Raw genomic sequence first — 6,328 nt, 5'->3', positions numbered from 1 at the left:
GCCAAGGCGGGTGGATCACTTGAGGTCAGGAGTTCAAGACCAGACTCGCCAACGTGGCAAAAACCTGTCTGTACTAAAAATACAAAAATTAGCTGGCTGTGGTGGTGCTTGCCTGTAATCCCAGCTACTCAGGAGGCTGAGGCAGGATAATCGCTTGAACCCGGGAAGTGGAGGTTGCAGTGAGCTGAGATGGTGCCACTGTACTCCAGCCTGAGCAAGAGAAGGAGACTCCATCTCACAAAAAAAAAAAAAAGAGAGAGAGAAAGAAGAGCCCAAAGGAGAGAAAGAGACAGAGAGAGAGAGAGAGAGGATGTCACTGGTAAAATAATATAAGCACCAGGAAAGTTATAGATTCATGGATGACAGTGGAGGACCAAGGAAAGGTTGGCTAATAGTCAGGTACCACAAATAAGAGAAGTACAGTAAGGCCAAGCAAGTTGTGAGAGGACTTGGAGAGTGAAGTTCCAGTAGATCTATGCAACAGTGAAATGACAGCTAAGTGGCCCTCTAGAGTCAAGCGACAGTTTATGCATTTCAGAATGAGGAGGCCATACACATCTGAAGTCCAAAGAGCCGACAGCAGGGATTAAGAGATAGAAAGTACAGGAGATTCGGACATTTATGCTTTAATATCTATGGTTCTTACCATTTGTCACTGACCTCTACGGTCCAAACCATGTTGTAATTTTTAAATTTTGCCAAGGCACACACTGGAATCACATCCGCTGAGAAACTGCCGCACAAGAGTGAGTCACTTATTTGGAGAGCATGCCTAGTTAGCTGCCCAACATCTGTATCATATCATGCCTTTGTTATTCTCTGCTAATCGTACATGCTGTAACTATCGTGAAGTGAGAGGGACTCTGCTGCTTTGTAGATTCAGATAAGCTCATGGGTAATGTCGCCACTAAGATGACATATGATGACTACTTTAGTTCTTTAAAAACCATCTAAGGGACTGAAGATACCACTTTGATGCTTCAGGTATTCTTCCGGATGCAGGTAATTCCATACAACGGGTACTCTAAAAAGGGATTTTCACAGCTCTAAGGATACATTTCTTAAAACTATCAAGATCAAAATTCTACTTATTGGAAGAGGTGAGGCCATCACTAGAGAAGAAACGCAGGAGTTGGGAAGGGCTGCTTTTAGCTCACAGGTAGAAGAATGTATTTCAGAATCTGGAAAGAAGAAAGAATGTGGCTTAGCCTGATTTCCCCAGAGAGTAGAACATCAGAAAAGCATATATATATATACATATATGCAAGCACTATATTGGGAACTGCGATGCTTACAAGCAAGAGTGAGGGAGAGGGAAGCGGTGAGAGGCAGCCCAAGGTAGGTTATTGCTTAATTCCGTGAACCACTGAGAAGCCACAAGGCACGCATCTCAAGACTGTCTGTCTAGGTTGAGAAAGGAGGAGGCATTTATCCATCAGCTCGAATCCCCCATTGGTCAGAGGATCACTCCATGGAGGCATTAACTCCCTGGAACTTCAGGTTGCATTCATGAGACTACTAAGGAGTGTTTGTAGCGTCTGTCCCAGGCTGCAGAGATGACAGAGAAGGCTTCGGATGGGAGGTGAGAGGTGCTTGCAAGTTAGTTCTACATACTGTTGGTCAGGTTCATGGCAGAGCTGTCACTACAGTGGCGGCTGGAATCAAAGACAGGTGTGCCTGAAAGGAGCTGAGGCAGTGCTTATGAGGTGTCTGATTCAAGATGTTCACGTTCTAAGAAGTACATGGGTGTGAGCAGGATGGTGAGAAAGCCCTGGTCTGATTCCTGGCTCCTCTCAGACGCAAGGCCGTCTCACAAGGCTGGGGATGCCGTGACAGGAGTGAGTATCTGATACAAGTGGAGAAGAGTTATCACAGCCACTGGGCCAGAACTGCCAGGAAGACTTCCAGGATCACATCAGGGGTTCTCAGGAAACCAAGCATTAGGAATTCTTAGTTCTCTGCATTTTCTCCATGAGTGCCTGCACCCTAGAGTGGATGCTGAGGAAGCAGACCATGAGAGGACCCAGAGTGGACTTTGCAGAGGGCAAAGGTCATAGGTAGGGGTCACCCCGGTAGGGGTCAGGGCAGTGTGGATGCAGCAGGGCAGGGAGAGCCGAGGGTGGATGGAAGAGGTAAGGCCAGAGGCGCTGCTATCTAGAGACACCGTGAGGATGGAGCAGGGAGAAGGAACACACGCAGAGCCCTGCTCAAGCTCTGGGGCAAGGCCGTGAGGTGAAGACATAGGTGCTGACATCCTGCAGTGAGCTGAGAATACAGATGTTGAAGTTGCCAAAGAAGGAAGGGGAAGGGAAGTTGGGAAGGAAAGAGAGACCCTGAGATGACTCCGGAAGCTGCCCTGGATGGAAGAAACAGTAATAGAAGACACTGTTTTGTAGTGATTTGGAGGCAGTTAAGTAGGGGGTGGTAGAGACTCCAGATGAGAATCCATGAAGAGAGGGTGTCAGAAACAGTGGAATTTGAGGCCTTGTGGTAAAAGTTTTTTTTTTTTTCTTTTTCAGAGACAGGGTCTTGCTCTGTCGCCCAGGCTGGAGTGCAATGGTACAATCTTGGCTCACTGCAGCCTCGACCTCCTGGGCTCAAGAGATCCTCCCACCTCAGCCTCCTGAGTAGCTGGGACTATAGGTGGGCACCTCTACACCTGGCTAGTTTTTTATTTTTTGCAGAAACAGGGTCTCACTATGTTGATAAGGTTGGTCTCAAACTCCTATCTTCAAGTGCTCCTCCCATCTCAGCCTCCCAAAGTGCTGGGATTACAGACATGAGCTACCACGCCAGGCCCAAGGTAAAAGGTTTTAAGGAACACATGCTAGTGAACAATCAAGTAATATTTGCTTCCCTGCAGACTTACACCAGACGTTATTTCCGGAAGATCAGCTGTAGAGGGGGGTGTGGGTTTTCACTTTTGCTTAATACATTGGATATTATCTGAATGTGCTATCAGAAACCTGCATTGCTTTTATGATAAAAATAAAAGGAAGAAAGAAAACAAAATTGGTCAAGGACAAAGCTAGAATTCCATCTCATCGTGAATAAACACTTGTCCACCACCCGTTGGCTCCACAGCTGAACAAAACAGGCAGTCTGAGGTGTGGTTTTGTTAACCTTCCCAATACCCATTGCTGCTAAATCAACTTAAACTGTGTGACCCAGTTAACACAAAGAGCCAGTGGAAGTAAATGCTTTAAAAAGACAAGGAGATATAAAACCTGGGGTAAATGTTTAACATGCCATACACAGAGACCGAGCCACATTCCATCGGCAGCTGCGTGTTTGGCCTTCAAGTTTCCAGGGAAGTACCTGGCTCTTCACACTCTTTGTCTTCAGCCAGGAACCCCACTAAGCAAGAGGTCCTGGAAGGCATCTGGGTCATAAATAGAGAAAGTGACAAGGAGTAATCAATATAATAGCTACCATTACTGGCTGCCTTCTTTGTGCAGTGGTTTACACTAAATACCTTATGCTGCTTATCTTAGTCATTAAAATAAAGGAGTAGAAGAGACAATACCAGCAAACTCCCACTTATCTTGTATAGTAGGCCATTCTCATCTTGCTATAAAGAAATGCTTGAGGCCAGGTAATTTATGAAGACAAGAGGTTGAATTGTCTCATGGTTCTGTGGGCTGAACAGGAAGTATAGCAGCATCTGCTTGGCTTCTGAAGAAGCCTCAGGAAACTTACAATTGTGGAGAAGGTGAATGGGGAGCAGGTGTGTCCCATGGGGGAAGCAGGAATAGGTGTGGGGAAGTGCCACACATTTTTAAACAACCAAATCTCACGAGAACTCACTATCGTGAGGACAGTATCAAGCATTCAAGAGAAATCCACCCACGTGATCCGATCACCTCCCACCAGGCCCCACCTCCAACACTGGGGATTACAATTCAACATGATATTTGGGTGGGGACACATATGCAAACTCTGTCACCTTGTATTGGCCAGAATGAAAGCACTAGTATATAATGCAGGGTTCTTGGTTACAGGCAACAGAGTCTACTCCAGCTGGTTTAGACCAACCAGGAATTTCTTCACATGTGCAGATACTTCCTTGAGTCATTGGAAGGACTGAAGAAATGGATTCTAGACTGAACTCTGAAAGTCACCATAGAATTGGACCATCATGGGAGCTACTACCTGATCCACCATCAGGAAGTTGCTGAATTAAGAGGCCACATTCTCCAACAGGAAGTTAGTGCCACAGTTCTCAGCTCCTGAGCCATGCCACATGGGCCACAACCAGTCCACAACAGAGTCAGAAGGCCACCCCCACCACAGACCATGCCATATCTATTGAGACCCTGGCCAGCAAGAGATTCCCAGCACTGTCCTCTCTCTCCTCACTTAATTCATTCCCAAAGTCTCAGGGTCCTCTCTCCACATGACTTCGTTCTGAGTCAAGTATAAATAATAAAACTCAAATCCCACCTGAAACCTCAACTTCAGGAGACACTGGTGTGTTGAATTATAGAGATTTCCAGTCTCTACAGTAGAGGCAGGCAAGAGAGAAAGATGTAGAAACAGGTTGAGTACGCCAAACCATTGGATTAGCCACAGTTGCTCTGGAAAATTGGGGCACTTGGTGTATCGTTGGCCAGCCTTTCCCTCCCTCATCTTCAGGTATCCAGTGCACATATATTATCTCATTTTTTCCTCAGTTCTACCTTTCAACAAAGTATTATTATACTCACTTTATAGATAAGGAAACTGAGGCTTATAAAGTTTAAATAATGTGCAAGAAGGTAACAGACTCCAGGTTTGAACCAAGATCCACTTTGCTGTTTTCACATGGTAGAATTTATACATGTGCTTTGCTGAAACTGATCACTAAACAATAGCAGCCTCTCTCTATTCTCAATTCCCTTTATCCTGGCTGTGATTCACTGGCTTTCCAAATGGCTGAATAGGCCTGGGACTCTTCCACCTCCAAACCTTTGCTCCAGTAATTTTCTTAGTTACTTGAGTTCCTTTATTCTGTGGGCCACCCGAGAAGCCATTTGTCTCAGGCTCTCTGGGTGCAGAAAGGAGGAAGGATTTATCATCACCTTGGGTCTGCAATTCATCAAAGAATCACTCCATTAGGGATTGTTGTCCTTTCCCCCACAACTGACCACACAGATCCCAGCCATCCTTTAAGGCCTAGATCCAAAACTACCTCTCCACAAGGACTTCGCCAGTCTCCCTGGCAAAGGCTGACCTTCACTGAGACTCCCCTGCATTGTGTCTATACCTCCCTTCAAACATTTCCCAGACACAATGGATATAATTGTGCCTTCTATAGTATAACTCCCTTAAAGACAAGAACCATGACATTGATCTCTGTGCCCCTTAAATCTGCTGGCACAGTGCATGTGTATGGTAAGGATTCACTAGATGAATAATAAATGAATGAATGAATTTTCCTACTGAGGTGCTCTCTTCTTTAACATATTGGAGAATCTGTATCTGGGTAATTACAAATCAATTGCTCCAGTTTCTTAATGCTTTTAATTAGCAAGATTTTTCTTTATCTCAGCAGTCCCCAACCTTCTTGGCACCAGAGACCGGTTTCATGGAAGATAATTTTTCCACAGACAGGTAGGGGTAGGAGATGGTTTGGGGATGATTCAAGTGTGTTACATTTATTGTGCAATTTGTATTATTGCATTATAATATATAATGAAATACTTATACCACTCACCATAATGTAGAATCAGTGGGAGCCCCGAGCTTGTTTTCTTGCAACTAGACTGTCCCATCTGGGTGTGATGGGAGACAGTGACAGATCATCAGGCATTAGATTCTCAGATGGAGCATGCAACCCAGATCCTCGCATGCACAGTTCATAATGGTTCACAATAGAATAGCATTCTCAATTTGCTGGTATGAGAATCTAATGCCACTGCTGATCTGACAGGAGGCAGAGCTCAGGTGGTAATGTGAGTGATAGGGAGTGGCTGTAAATACAGACGAAGCTGCTTCTCTTGCTTACCCACTGCTCACCTCCTGCTGTAGCATGGACTGGTACCAGTCTGTGGCCTGGAGACTGGGGTCCCCTGCCTTATCTTTTTTTCCCGTATTTAGTGAGACCTCATCAGTTGTTAAGGCCCAGGTATTTATCTTCCCTTAAAATACATATATTGAAACCTAATCCTCAATGTGATAGCATAGGAGGTGGAGATGTTGGAATGTGATTAGGTCATGAGGGTGGAGCCCTTATGAATGGGATTAGTGCCCTTGTAACAAGCTGAAAAACCACAGTTGTCTCCCTTCCACCATGTAAGGACTCAGCTAGAAGGTGCCATCTATGAACCAGGAAGCACAGACCCTCACC

This window comes from Rhinopithecus bieti, unplaced genomic scaffold (assembly GCF_001698545.2).
Source record: "Rhinopithecus bieti isolate Rb0 unplaced genomic scaffold, ASM169854v2 scaffold_13207, whole genome shotgun sequence".
NCBI classification, from domain to species: Eukaryota; Metazoa; Chordata; class Mammalia; order Primates; family Cercopithecidae; genus Rhinopithecus; species Rhinopithecus bieti.
This window is presented reverse-complemented; position numbering follows the sequence as displayed.